The sequence below is a fragment of the Lepisosteus oculatus genome, chromosome 11, assembly GCF_040954835.1.
Source record: "Lepisosteus oculatus isolate fLepOcu1 chromosome 11, fLepOcu1.hap2, whole genome shotgun sequence".
In the NCBI taxonomy this organism is placed as follows: Eukaryota; Metazoa; Chordata; class Actinopteri; order Semionotiformes; family Lepisosteidae; genus Lepisosteus; species Lepisosteus oculatus.
The window spans coordinates 32,937,033-32,953,461 of record NC_090706.1 but is presented as its reverse complement, the minus strand read 5'-3'; positions in this window follow the sequence as shown (position 1 = coordinate 32,953,461).

The window sequence follows — 16,429 nt, the reverse complement described above, 5'->3', positions numbered from 1 at the left end:
GGCGGATTGTCGTTTACATCGGAAATAGCCAACTGTATAATTGTTTGAGTCGACAGTTGTGGGAACCCTTCATCTTTAGCTGTAATTGTGATATTATATTCCCAGACTGTTTCGCGATCCAGTTCATTTTCTGTTACTAAAGAGTAGTAGTTTTTGACGGAGGGCACTAATTTGAACGGTACGAATAGCTCAATTGAACAATGGATCTTACCATTTGCTTCCGCGTCTCGGTCTTGAATGTTTATAATAGCCACCTCACTGCCCACTGGTGTGTTTTCAGGTATTGGGGTAGTCAGTGATTTAATAAATATAACAGGGGCATTATCATTTATATCAGTGACTTGAATGATAAGTTTGCAATATGCTGACTGGCCAGCTCCATCCTTAGCTTGGATGCGAATTTCGAAGAGTGTTATGTCTTCAAAATCGACCGGCCCTGTTACCGTTATATCGCCGGTTGCGTGGTCAATAGTAAACAGGCTTTTTGCTCTCGGGGGGATATGTCTAAATTCATATGTAACCTCCCCATAAATTCCTTCGTCTTTATCAACTGCACTGACTTTAACTACTGTCGTGCCTACAGGTGAATTTTCAGCCAGATCGGCTTTATAGACAGTCTCTGTAAAAACTGGAACGTTATCATTTGCATCCAGCACTGTGACTTGTATGACAGCGGTGCCCGATAGCTGTGGATTTCCCCCATCAAAAGCAGTAAGTACAAAAGATACCTCATGTTCCCTTTCTCTGTCTAACTCATATTCCAATATTAACTCCCCATATTTACCCCGCTCAGCACTAACATGGACAGCCAAACTGAAATATTCATTAGGTTCGAGCACGTAGCTTTGCAGTGAATTCACACCTATATCAGAGTCATGGGCATCTTCTATTGGGAAGCGAGTCCCTTTCGCCGTTAATTCGCTTATTTCCAATTTTATCAGATTCATGGGAAATTTAGGCGCATTGTCGTTGATGTCTAGAATTTCAACTGCAATGCGATGCAGTTCCAGTGGAATTTCGAGAACAAACTCGAAATGAATAGTGCAAGAAACACTTTGACCACATTGTTCTTCCCTGTCTATTCTTCCTGCAACAACCAAATCTCCGGTTTTCATATCAATGTCACAAAAGCGTCTACTCCCCTGCAAATCTAAGCGGGCTCTCCTAGCAGATAGCGTGTTTACACTGAGCCCGAAGTCATGTGTTAGACTTCCAATTACAGACCCGCTCTTCATTTCTTCTGGAATAGAATATCTAGCATCTCCGAAACACTGATGGAGTATCACGAGAAACAAAATGAAAGAACGTACTTGCCGTTTTAAAGAGAAATATTTCTGTCCCGTATCCATTTTCAACGGTTTAAAACCACATATACGAATGCAATCCCGCAGTTGTTCTGATAACTGAAATCCAAATACAATTGTCTCTGTATCCGATATTTGTAGTAACCAGACACTGACAGATCCTGCATAAAATTCGACAAACGACGGGGAGATAAGAGTGTAATGTGAAGCAGCATTTATGCTTACAATAGTGTAATAGTGGGAGGGCTGCTGTGCTCCCAGCTCCTTAGTTGGTAAATAGCGACACACTGAGATGTCAACGAAAACTACACAAGTCTTAAACCATATTAATATTTCAATGTGAATACTGTAAATACGATCTGACCGCTTACACCAAAACCGCTGAGTAAAGAAACATCCATACATGACTACAGTATTTGAATTAGGTAACCATCAAACGATTCTCAGCAGGTGATGCAGTTACTCCTCTTGACTAGCTGAGAAATTATTGCAACAACTTCAGCAAATAGAGAAACAACTGATACGATTTAATCAAGGCGTCAAGGCCGTGTTTCTTTTTAATTGATGAAAAAAAGTATAGTGCTTACAAAAGCTCCAATTAATTTCAGCTATGCAATGTATCGATATAATACAAATATTACGAAACTATTTAACTGTTTAGTCTAATGTGCATGGAATTCACAAAAACATTTGCAAAGAACGCCACCATAATTCGCGTACCACTCCACTAATGCTTGGCTAAATGAGATAGAAGCGATTTGCTTAAAAGCTCTGGTCACTCTTCAGCCCAGCTGAGCTTCAGGACCATGGATAGTACCCAGAAAACTTTAAAGCAGGGTGGACGCAATGCCTGTTAAAGGCGTTCATATACTGTACGTACACGAATAATAAGAATGAGATCTTTATACGTCGTGGAAAGAACTTACAACCAGGGATCACAAGACATATTTGGGTGTTCAATATTTCAGGAAATACGTGAAATAGCCGGTTAAATGTTTAGGTTAAATATTACGGATTAAGGAATCCCTTGTGCTTTTTTCCACATACAGCTTCCACAAAATAAATCATACCTGCTGTGGTAGTTTTCATTGCACCCTTCTGATGTGTTTTTTTTTTTACAAAATCCTGTCGGTATTAGTGAATGTGATGTACATTTTAAAAATAAAGATAGTTGCAATACAAAATAAAACACTGACCATACTGTAATCTACCCAGTCATACTAACAGATAAAACTATTTCAATACCATATTTAATCAATACAAGTAAATACAAAATCAAGTAATTGCTGCTTATTTTATGTACAGAAAGGAGTCTCACCTCACTGTTCGCGTCTTCTGGTTTACCAGGATTGTCATCTTGTCCCAGAGAAACATTTTCATTCTTTCTTAACGTACTTTCACGAGGCAATGTGTTTACATTGAAAGATTTCACAAACTTGAAGTCGCTCGTGGCGGATCCTGTTGTTAAAAACGCGTCATAGTTGTAAGAATGACGCAGAGTTCCGGAGTCCTCGACCTCTGCGTAGTTAGGAGGGAAATACACACCGGGGACAGCGACTGCAGCATCGAACAACTTCCTGGGTTTTTCTCTTCTGCAAAATCTTATTGTCAGAATGAGAACAATGAAAGTGAGGAAAAAGAAAGAAACTGCAGCTAGCGAAATAATCAAATATGTTGTCAATTGTGTATTATTATTCTGTTGGGACATATCTTTCAGTTCTGGTACTTCCGCCAAATTATCAGAAATGAATAAATATACAGAACATGTTGTCGAATGAGAGGGTTGTCCATTGTCCTTCACCAGGATGACGAGGTTTTGCTTCGTTGCGTCAGAATCAGAAATATCTCGCTTTGCCCTGATTTCTCCATTGTGGAGACCAATAGTGAAAAGTCCCGGATCAGTCGATTTCACTATCTGATATGAGAGCCACGCGTTTTGACCAGAATCTGCATCGACAGCGATCACCTTGGAAACCAGAGAGCCCGCGCGGGCTGCTTTGGGGACAACCTCAGTCATGAAAGAGCTCCCCGACTGAACAGGGTACAATATCTGAGGAGAATTATCGTTTTGATCCGTTATAAAAACACTCACAGTCACATTGCCGTTAAGCTGTGGAGAACCTCTGTCTTTAGCAATAACGTGTACTTTGAAGTCTCTGAACTGTTCATAGTCAAATGATCTGAGAGCGTGTATCACCCCGGTGTCTCGATTAATGGACAGAAACGTGGATATCGCTATTCCGTTGATGTCACCAGGCAGTAAAAAATAGATAACTGTGCCATTTTCTCTCCAGTCCGGGTCTCTCGCCACAACTGAAAGTATAGACGATCCTGGGATGTTATTTTCAGCCACATAGGCACTGTATGATTGTTGAATAAAGACTGGTGGATTATCATTGATATCCCCGACTATCAAATGCAAATCTTTACTAGCAGAGAGCGATGGAGTCCCTCCATCTGTCACAGTAATAGTTAGATTGTATTCAGAACATTCTTCGCGGTCCAAAACGTTTTTTGTTATTAAAGTGAAGTAGTTTCTGATTGACGACTTCAAAGTGAACGGAAGATTTTCAGGAATGGATGAACTGACTTTGCCGTTTTCGCCAGAATCGTGGTCTATGACACTTATGACAGCTACTTCAGTCCCTGGAGGTATGTTCTCTGGAATTGGGCTCCGTACAGAATTTACAGATATTGCAGGGGCATTGTCGTTCACATCTATAACCTGAACAAGAACTTTGCAAAGTCCGGTCTGGCCACCACCATCCTCTGCTTGGATTTCGATTTCATAGGAGCTGGCCTCCTCATAATCAATTTTTCCTTTTGCTGTAATTTCCCCGGTTTTGTGATCAATCTCAAATAAATGTCTATTGTTTTCAGAAATATGGTTAAAATCATAACTTACTTCACCATTCGCGCCTTCATCTTTGTCAGATGCGCTAACCTTTACCATAAAAGTTCCCGGAGGTGAATTTTCAGGAATGTTAACTTTGTATAGTGTTTGCAAAAATACAGGAGAATTATCATTGAAATCGACAACTATAACATTAATTATCATAGTCCCCGTTCTGGAGGGGTTACCACCATCGATAGCTGTCAGTACTAAAGATTGCTCTTTCTCCTTTTCTCGATCAAGTGTGTTTCTTAAGACGATCTCTCCGTATTTCCCTCTTTCTGCACTCGTGTGAACATCCAGCCCAAATTCTTCACTGGCCCTCAGCACGTACTTTTGAACTGAATTAACTCCGACATCAAGATCCCGGGCACTAGCTATTTGAAAGCGACTTCCTTTTGGCGTTGCTTCACTGATTTCAAGTTTAATCACATCCTTTGGAAAACTGGGAGCGTTGTCGTTAATATCTTGAATTTCTAGCACAATATTATGCAGCTCCAACGGGTTTTCAAGGATAAATTCAAAATTGATAAGACAAGGGGACGTGTAGCCACAGAGCTTTTCTCTGTCTATTCTTTCAATAACAATAAAATCCCCCTTTTCTACATCGATTCCACAATAGCGTCTGTTGCCCTGATAAACAACACGGGCCCTCCGAGATCTCAATTGTTTTAAATCCAGGTTTAAATCATCCGTTAGGCTTCCAATGACGAAATTATTTTTTGTTTCCTCTGGAACTGAATAACGAAAATCTCCAGCTGAAACGTACAAGAAAGCGAGAAAGAATAAAACATTTACCTTAAACTCGATTGTGTAGCGTTGTTTTCCCATGATCACTCGGCCGATGTGTTTGCTATCGGACAATTGAATACCAGTCGCATGAATCCGCCCTTTAAGATGCCGTCCCTTTGTGATCCGGTTGTATTATCCCGTTATATTTTCTAGCAGAGATGTGCGAAGAAATAAAGGCAGTATTTGGTAATCCGTTAAGTACAGTGGTGGGATATGCGCTGCCCGGTCCTGGTCTGCCTTACAGCACCGCCTCAATAGTAACAGTGCGTGTACTGTATTCTACTAACTAGGTGGTCAGTAGCGACACTCCAAGACAAAAATATACAGTTGCAATTCTGTACTTCAGAATGATCTAACCTTATTTGTGAAATACCACACCACAGTAGAATCTTCAACAACCACCTAATAATAATAATTTCTATATCTTTGTATTATCTTTGACACATACGTTATGAGCCTTTTAATTATCAAGGTCATTTAAGTTTTTCAATGCACCGGCCTTAAGAATGACTTCTTCTTTTTTGCCATTATTATAGCATTTGTACGTTTACATTCGTGGAATATTCCATTAATTTTATCGACAACATATCTTCGTTCGAGAAACAACATAAATGACTTAATTTCTTCAGAAAGTCAAGTATATGAAATTACCAAATAAATCCGCAATCCCCTTATCATTCATGAAACACGGGTGAGTTTAAATACAGAGCATTTTTTATTTTATTTCCCTCAAAGGATAAGCAAGCACCAACGGACTCCGAAGCGCCCTCCACGCTAGGAGTGGTTTGTGAGTTACACAGACCCGGACGAGACGGATTCCCTGTTTTATCTATCTCCTGTAGTACAGAAGAGGAGCTGTTCTGCGGAGAGGAGCACTTTAATCCCTTGCTTCAGTTAGTTTCTTGTGTTATACAGCGGCACACAGAGTATCAGACATGAACTGCAAAGAGAATGAGACAAAGTACGCTCTCATACACTACATTCGGACTTAAAATCATTCTATCCACCACGTTCAGCTCTTTAGCAAGATGCTGATGTGAGACGACATGCTTCCGTTTGATGTAATAATAATAAGGTCTAGTAAATCAGCTATATCGCTAACTTCAGATAATGACAAATAAGTTATTTGAGGTATATGACTGTTAGCTTTATTTTAACGATACTCGTTAAAGGACACAATCTTTGGGAACAAGCCTAACACACATCTCGTTGCTCAAGGAATCATGACACTCGGTGATATTTTAAAGAGCTGGTCTTAACGCAAACAGTAGAAAGACGGCTTTTCTAAAAATAAGTTTTACCCTTTTTCTTTGCTTTCAAAACTTTTTTTTTCCAAAGGCTGTATTTTAACTGAAGATGTCGGTTAACCACATGCATATTTAAACGAAGGTCAACGAACCGCGATTTTGCTCCAATCTCGTGTTAATGTCACTTCCTTGTGTGAAATTCATCTCAATGTAACATACATATTACAGTACGAGCCCAGTTCCAGCTTCAGCACTTGGTGTGGACAGCGCCAATTCGCCCTCTTTCTCCTCGGAAATTCGAAACGCTTTTATCGGCTAAATTAAAACAGGAGCCAGATTCCGTTTAAAGAATAAAAAACCCAGAAAAAACATACTTTGTTGGTTGTTGGGAAACATATACCGAATCTTTCTAAAATATATTTAAAACACCAATTATCCAGGATTAAAAACGAAACATGACGAACATTTCGGAGATACACCATAAGAAGCATAAAAGCATAAGATTTGTTGATAAAGATGCTAGCAAACGTGTATTTTAACTGTATAAATTATGCATATTTACAGTTCATACTGTATGTCGAAATTAACGTCTATACTAAACTAACTGTCTAGCTATTTCTATACTAAAAAATGTAAGGAAGAAATAAATAAGGCAAACAGGATGTTTGAATACAGTATACAGCTAAATGCACGCAATTCAGGTCAATCAACATCATGTTAAAATGTGCTACAGTATGTACTGAGAAGACCTCGTTCAAAATATTGTTTACAACTGTTCACCACATTATAAAAATACTTTTTTTACACTTGAAAATCAGTCAAGAGAAAAGAGACCAGAGACATTCCCGGGTTAAGGGAATGTTCTACTCTGAGGTGTGGAACCTTTTCAGTCTGAGATATAATCATAAGGGGACCTGATCTCTGCTTCCAAATATTCAAAATCCTCAAAAGCCCTGACTGAGTCAGACTGGTTGATTTTTTTCCCCAAAGGAATAAACAGTAAACCTCAAATGACACAACAGGACACTCTGTGGAATTACACTGAAAACCAAGAACAGAAGCTTCTTCTTCATGCAAAGGGTTGTGGGATGCTCATGCTGCAGCTCCTTTCAAGAAACAGCTGGTGAGAGCCTTGGATCGATTAGCTTCTACTAAATGAGATAGATGGGCCAAATGGCCTGCTTTCATCTGTAACCTCTTCTTATGTTCTTCTAAAGTCAGATTAAATTATGCAAAATATAGTATACTGGCATATAGAATAAACTACTGTAGTATGATAGGGGATAGTAGTTCAAAAACTTGACTTAAACAGACCTGAAGAAACCAAAAGAATTAACACCAACTAACTCATGTGTGTATAACTTCTTACAAATTATTGGAAGTATGCTACCACTAACATCGGAGTTAACAAAAATGTGCATGCAACATACTGCACATGCAATTATGTCACATACACATACAAGTGTTTGAGACCAAAAGCCTTATTAAAAACTGAACAACCGGAGAGATTACTGTTCTAGATGCACTGCAGATTATTTGTCGACGTATAATATAGATATTGGTTTTATTATATTACTTTTAAAAGAGTTTAATATATTTTTTAATATATCAGTGATTTAGTTTATTTAACTGATTGATTATTCAACTAGATTAGAGACATGCTGGGTTTTGTTACTGCTGAGACAGCTGTGTCTGATCGCAAGTCAATTATATGAGTGCGTAATAGTTTACAAGGTTCTGGCTAATGGTTTGTTAATTGAAGTATCTTGAAAAGGTAAATTGAGAAAAACCTAGCCTTATAATAATTGTTCTTAAAAAGAATATGAACAGTAAAAAAAAAAACTTTTGCTCAAATATTGTTTTTTTTTTTAATCTACTATTACCTACAACTGCATTCAAGCTCACTGAAAGCAATAAATCAGTTCCTGACGAATCCCATTGTTCAGTATGTAGATTCTGCACCCTGTTTTCTCGTTGGATTTTATAGTGTGTGTATGTGCGTATACAGTGCATGAGTGTGTTTGAAGATATCGAACCTAACACTTTACTTAGATTTTTTTTGTGCCTCGAAATCAACCCATAGACTTCAGTGATGATTGATAACGCAATAAGGACGCAGTCTTGTCTTGGAACATATCGATAAGTTTTCTTTAATTATGGAAAAAGGGATGAATGCTCATAATTACCTTACGGGAAAAGAGGAGGTCTATGCCGCTGTTACTTTGAGGGCTTCATTTTAATAATCACTTTTTAATTCATTCGACTCATTATTGTAACAACAGCATTCTGCGTCAATGAATAGTGAGCGAGTTGCATATTTACCAGATTTTCCCTATAGTTCCACTGTTTACCTGTAAACCAGCGACAAACTGCCCGTTTTGAAGGAAACATTGCGCATTGATTTTACTATCAACAACATGCTCAGAACATCATCACTAAACGCTCCATGCGCTTGTCATCTTTGTGCCGCGCCTATTTTGAGTCTAGGCATAACAAATCAATCGCCATTCCAGGGAGAACACAAGGTAAAAACACGAAGTGCATTTTGGAATTTGGAGTTCAGGAAGACTAAACCTGAGATACTTATTTTGAATTATTCTACAAACGAGCAGAACTTCTTGTTATTTTTCCCTATACATGCAATGTTTTCTATGATTAAATCCAGTACTCTCCATTTTGCTTATCAGCTGAATGCAAATAAATATTAATTACACCATCAGTAACTTTGGTACTGACTACGGTTCAAAACAGAAGTTAAGAGAAATGATTCCACCTCTGGCAATACCTGTTCATTTTAGTTGTTATAAGTATTGATTTTTCTTGTTACTTAGTTCATTCTTGTCTGCGGACTGCAGACATGGCTCCTGTGTTTTTCAGATAATGGTAATGTTTGCCCAAGTGACAGGATGAGCACCTATAGCTCAGGTATTACTGGTTTGAACTTTCCATGTGTGGGGGAAAATCGATAAGCTTGACCTTTCCCTGGTTCACTTGTCTTGCTGTGAGACAGTGGATCCTGGGACCTGTTGGATACTGTGAGCTCACAGTGATGTCAGTGAGAGACCGAATACTCCCCCGATTGCTACTAAGCCTTATGAACTAATTTTGCAGCTCACCGATTTCAAACAAGCGGTAACTGACAGCCTATCATGTCATAGGAGTGTGTTCACAGGATTTCCTCCTTCTGAAGCAGGAATTGTACAAATCCCAAGGCTGATAAACAATTTGCAGTACAAAATTTAAAATATGGAATTGTCCTTAAACAGAAAAAAATGCTTCATTAGATGCACTTTATGTTTCATGGATTCAGTAATGTCAGTACCTGAAGAATGCCCTCATGAGTCAACTATCTGTTCTCAGGATTATTAAAATTATCCAAAACAATTTTAATTTTCCTATCTTTTAAAAAGAATACTAGCTCTCCTGAAGACGTTTCCCTTTAAAAGCTGAAATCATACTTTTATTTAGCATTTTTCAGTTCACCAGTAGCAGTTGCATGACAACTTTATTTGATGTCATAGATGAAAACAAGGACTTCTGAAAGACCATCATCCTCTGAAAATAATTTCTTTCTGTAACAGGAAAACAAATGCTATAGTGTGTTTGTGTTCACAAAAATCTATACCCTGGTAAAGATATTTGCTGCAAGTGAAAGCAACTTCACGGTCTCAACTATGTTGATCTTTTTTCCTCATGATAACTTGATGGTATGAACACACCATGTACAGTAAAAGTTTTCAAATCCTTGAAGAGGTTTGACATTGTTTCTATAAATTCTGCAGTCATGACTCTTTAAAGCGAGCAATTTTTGCAATGAATATTTGTTATATATATACAATCTACTCCACACATTCCAAGAAAAAAACTAAGAAAGAAGTAAATAGATAATTAATATGAAAGAAAAATGGAAAAGTCATGATTGTATATGTATTGAAACCAAAGTTAATTTAGGCAAACTAAAGTTAATTTAGGCACAGCAAATTATCATAAAGAGCCACAAAATTAGTAGAGTGGTCTCTGTGTGCAACAAAAGTGGTTCACATGATTTAAGAATAAATATACTTATCTCTGTAAAGTCCCCTAGCCAGCTAGAGAATTGCAAGCAAAGATTCAACCACAAAGAGCAAAGAGATCTCAGGTAAACTCAGGGATAATGCTGTATAAAAAGATCTGGAAAAGGGTGTAAGAATTTCGAAGACCTTTAATATCTCTTTGAGCATGGTGAGGTTGATCATCAAGAAGTGAATGGCACCCAGACACTGCCTCAATCAAGCTGATGTTACAGACTCAGCAGCCAGGCAAGGAGAGGACTGTCAGGGATGTCACTGTTATGCCACTGCTACTGGCTAAAGAGTTATAGAGCTCACTGGCTGAGACAGGAGTACACTTCCATTGGTCGACAGTATCTCAGTCGCTCCACAAAGGGGGTTTGTATGGAATTGAAAAAAAAAAAACAACTCGATTCCCACATGGGGTTTACCATTAAACACCCGAGTGATCCTGCAAATATGTGCCAAAAGGTTTTGTTGTCAGACAAGTCAAAATTGAAACTCAATGTTCTTAGAGCAAAGTGTTACATCTGACACAACTGATATAATGCATCACGCCAGTATTATCCCTAATGCCAAGCATGGAGTTGGCACTATTATACTATAGTTCTGTTTCTCATCAGCAGGGACTAGGAAGCTTGTCAAGACTGATGGAGAATAACTGCAGCAAAGTACTTACAAATCTTTCAGAAAAACAGCATAGGACAGATAACGGAGGAAAAAAAACAACTTTCATTAGGGCAGTAACCCACAGCACAAGGTGTGGACTTAACTTGAATGTTTCAATATTTTAACCCATGATTTTCTTATAACTAGTGTCTGACTTGTTAGCACTGCTCCCATGCTGCCTGTGTGGAATGTGTCAATCCTCCCTGTATTCATGAATGACTCACCACATGCTTTCATCTCCTCTCGCTTGACTGTTCTAAATTGTCCCTATCTCTGTGACCCTGCAGGAGACTGGTGCTCTGTCCAGGGACAGGATACAAATATTATCTTATAGCCTATTCTTCCAAAAACCTTCCGCTCTCCCTCACCACAATAAGGACTTTCTGAAGATTGTTGGATTATCCTATCATTACTATTATTTTACATCTTGAAGGAGTTAGTGTAGTAATTGCAATACAGATACCAACAACTTCTTAATGTAACAGAATACTAGTTCTACAGATAGATGCTGCACAGTTTGTTACCAGACAACTTTATTACTTTGTTTTAATAAGTAAATGATAGACCGTTAAAAGGGACACAGATTCACTGAGCTCTTCACTGTTAGAAATGTTGATGTTCTGTGGCAGCCATTTAATTTTCTTAATTTCTTGCCTCCCTGTTTCTCTATGAAAGTCAAGCTGGTTATAAAGAATTGATTTATCGCACTCATTAGGTTTGCTATTTCATCTCATCTTTCTATTTCAACTGCAGCATCAGAATGACTCAGTGATTTTTAGGCTATACAGACCAGGATTCTTGTTTTTAATATTTACATTTCAGTCCTGCAAAGAAATAAAAATGCATAATATGTTCTTAAAAATATATTTAAAAGGTAATTAAAATATGTTCTGAACACTAAGTTTAAAATAACAATTATAAATGTGGACTGAGTGAAAATAATTTCTAATTAAATCTAATTGCAATTAATTACTTTTCTTTTTGATTTGCTAATGTACAGTACATTTATTGAGAAAATAATGGACTTTATCTGGGAAATAAAAAAAATAGTTTGTTTTTCATTTTTGTTTTCCTGTAAGAGCACATTGAAAGCTTTTTCATTTTAAGGTTTTTTTTTCATTTAAGAATAAGGTGTTGAAGATATATGTGAAAAAGTTTTTAATCAGCTTTGTGTTTTCAAAACAATAAAACTTATTTTTTTCTCATGTTGTAACTGGAGTCTTGACATCTGCATTAAGGACTTTTCTTCAGCTACTGTAAATATTTTAGACAGAAACTATCCATAGTGATAAGTAAAAATTTGTTAAGTGTTGTTTTACAATGACATTTTTAAATTTTTAAGTGTAGAACACCAGGATACATTTTTATTTCCTCCCAGATAGTGTATCTTTAAACTTCAACACTTGTGAAAGTGCATGTAGTTTCATAGATGAGTCCGAAAGAAAATCACTGCACGGGGTAAACATTCAGTTTTGTCCTTATTAAAGCTTTTTGAAAATTCTACAGCAAGTCAACTGTTTTTTAAATAAAATGCCTTTGAAATAAACACATCCCAAAATACAGATAACTTAAAAAGAGATTTTTTTTCCAATATTTATATGTAGCTCTTATTTCTCAACTCTCAACTCTACATCCACAGATAAACCCATATTGGGACTCATTTATGATTTTGCTGTTTTTCTGTAGTGCACTAGCACTTATCTGCAGACTCTATGGGATATGGGCTGTCTTTTGAGTAAATTGCACCATTATTCATTGCTTATGTATGCACATGTTCCGCATGGCTAAAGAGTGGATCAGAGTCTGCCTGGGATTTCTCAGCAGTCAACCTCTATCTTTTTCTTTTCCTTGAAAGTGCACATAGCTCATTAATGAACCATTTTCTAGGGTACCTTGAAGTACTCTAGCAGTGCATGTGTTCACATATTAATGTGGCGTTATAGGAAGAGTGCTTTGCAAGGAAGTAACTTGCACAACCCTAGCATTCAGACATGATTACAGTAGTAAAATATCTCTCCAGGACAGGTAGTCATTTAAAGACTTCCAGTGCTTAAATGTCCAGAAAAACTAAGTGCTTAGTTTAAATAAGAGTATGGAGTGTGTCATTTTCTGTCTGACCGGAGCATTTGACTTTGTTATTGAATGAAATAGAAGAATGCAGTATACCATTACATCCAAATGGAACTTTGATGAAAATCTATGCAGTAAAAGTGCACAGTCATGTATGATTCCTGTTGTCTTACCTTTAAGTACAGCACAATGGTTCCATCTCTCTCTTCAAGCATTTTAGATTTAGCAACCCATACATTTCCTACAATGTGTTGTATTTGAGAATGTATCTGCTAAAACAAATTCCAGGACCCCTGTACACTTTATAGTAGTCCCTTGATCATTTTTAATTAAATCAACCTTCAATCTACAATGCACAAAGAGACATTTTACATTTTGATTTGAATATGTTCTTCAAAATGTGGAGAAAAGTTCTGCTTCAGAAGAAAAAAGATGACAATATCCTGGTACAAAGATATGCAGTAAGCATTATTTCATTACTTATGTTGTCTTTGTGAGTAAACAAAAACTTTTAAGGCCTATGCATTTGTGATTATCACATGATGCTAGCTGTTAATTAGTCTGTACAAGTGTCTTCAGAGGAGCTCCATCTCTGTAGTTACCCTTGTCATTCTCTATGCATACGAGTCTTAGAAACAACACACGGGATCAAACTAAAGTGTATTTATTTAATATATTCATTCAATTCCTAGTCTCTTTCTTCAAAATATGGACATTTTGGTCCTTCTTGGCTTTCTAATATATGCATTATTATCTCACAGTTCTTTTGTTGGTTAACCAAGTAATCTTTTCTGTTTTAAAGTCTTTACAATCTGCAATGAATGTCATTTTAAACTTGTTTCCATTCTTTTGACAAATCCAAAATAAACAAGAAATATACTATATACTATTAGTATGCATATGCCTTTATAAACGTATTACAAATTTACAAATTATTACTATCAAAGAACACAGAGGGACCTCTGTCACCGTCTGCGGACGGTACAGTACACGACACACATTATCCCACTTAAGTTACACACGTTCATGCATCCACTTTCCTGTCGGCTAGCTAGCTCATGGGGGTGCACCCTCAGGGCTCGGCTAGCACTTTCCCATTCTACACACGCAAAACATAACCACATTTTATTTCGAAACCAGTTCCTGTTATCTGTAGAAACTCAGACACAAACACAAACCCTGAAAGGCTAACGTTATGTTTTCTGTTTATTCGTACTTATCTGTGTGAGAGTGCGCTCTGTCTGTCTGCTTATCTGTCTGTCGGTCTTCTTTTTACGTGTTGTTGCAGTCTGACTTCCGGGTATGGTGGCATCATTGGTCGAAACTCAACACCTGTTCTCAGCTTGGCTTTGTAGTTCAACGCTGAGTGGTGCATGCGCACATCTTCCGATATATGAAGTACCATTTTTGCAGACAAATCAAATGAGTAAAATGTTTTGTTCATGGTTGTTTTCGTTTTGGGGGGCATTTTGTATATTCTATTGTTTAAAGGAATGAATGGATCGCTATGGCTGGAAATAAATATATCGGGAGAAATGCAGCTCAATAATTTTTATGTAACAGTGGTATGGTCCTGGGGGGGGCAGGCTATACTATACCTATTTAGGAGGCGTCTTGGCTAGGCCAAAGGAGAGCTGATAGGACCGAAGTGTGGTGGTACTCCTGGTTTGTAATTCTCAGAGGAAGGGTTTAGGTTCCTTTTTTATTTTTCCACTATATATAATTGTTTGTTGGTTTGTGGGGAGCACTGTCCTAATAAATTCTTTACTTTTGTACTTAATTGCTATTGCAGCTGAGCCATCTTTTAAAAGAGCTCACTTGGGCACCCTTCCTGCCCTCCCTGTGACAACCAACAAATAATAGAGACAACAAACATATCCAGGCATGTCATTGTTTGTTTTAGCATATTTGTAATGCAGATCATATCCATATTTATAAGGAAAGCTCTACTAAAATAGATCAGACATTTATTAGATGTATTTTTTTTATTCATTTAAGATTCTGAAATGCAGAAACATCATGACCTGTTAAAAACAACCAGAGAGGATGTTTACTGCTTCAAATGTAATTGGGGAAATAAATAAGTGCTTTGTTATATAAAATTACCACATTTTGATCAAAGTGAACAGACAACAGCTCCCTTTGAAAAAGTTATTTTTGACCAAACCTTGTTCTTCTGGTGTGCTGATGTACACATTTCGTTTTAAATGAGCTCTACTTGGAAAACAGTAGAAAATCATCCTTTACCAGTTGCCGATCATATTATCCCAGAACTGGGCTGATAAGCTATTTTAGCTAATATGAAGATGCATATTGAGTAATCCAATGCTAGAATGGAAAACATCCAGACATTATCCTATCATCATAATAAATAATGCAATAGGACTTGTATGGAATGTTTCACCAGAGCTTCAATAGGCTTTAGTTGTTTTTGCTGTATGGATTCAACTCAGCTGACTTAAAATTTAACTTCATTTGTAGCTAAAAACTTTAGGCAACAGGCCAAAAGAATAACATTTCTGCTTTAAGAACAGGTAATGGAAAGAAGTGGATCAATGCATTTTGTTGATTAAACATTAGATCTACATTTAATCATTTGGCAAACACTTTTATCCAGGGTGACCTATAATCACAAACATTGCAAAATCACAAACTTAGGACTCTCTCTTTTTGTTCTCTAGTAATAGATGAATGCACTTCCTTGATTAAACATATGCCTCTTACTATTTTGCTCCTCTACTTCACACGGGGCCTGTTTTTTTTCTATATACAGTATATGACTTATATACTGTATGGCATTAAAATGGCTGCAGTGCACATTAAACCAGATGCTAACTGACAATTTCTCATTTTTTATGAATAAGTGACTGTGGCTGATGAACCAAAAGTGACCGTGAAAATCTACTTGAATTACATAAAGAAAAAAATGCAGGAGCTGTGCAATGTTGTTTCTCCTTTAGAGGGCACACAGCAGATCAAATGACAAGAAGCTTGTCAGAAAGAAATGTCTGGCCTTGTTATAATATGCATGACTCACTTTTCGGATTCACTTCCACTTGGCAGATTCCCATAGAGCTTTAAGGCTATGAAAAAATATATTGTCCTGGCAAAAATGAAAAGAGAAAATCTAACTTTCACAACATCCTGTGATAAATGGTGTCAGGAGTGTGATAACTGAATTTTTATGCTGGTTGTAGCTGCAGATCACATGGCTTTGCCATTCCTTTAATAAACATCAATGGAATTAGGTGGAAAAGATTAATTGTGGAGGTCATCATGTACATTTTCAGTAACTGATCTAGTACTGCTCTAAACAGCATTAACTCTATAAAAATATTTTTAAAATTAGGTAAAACAAAGAATCAATAGCTCTCATCTATATAGTGTTCAAGTTAACACCAATAA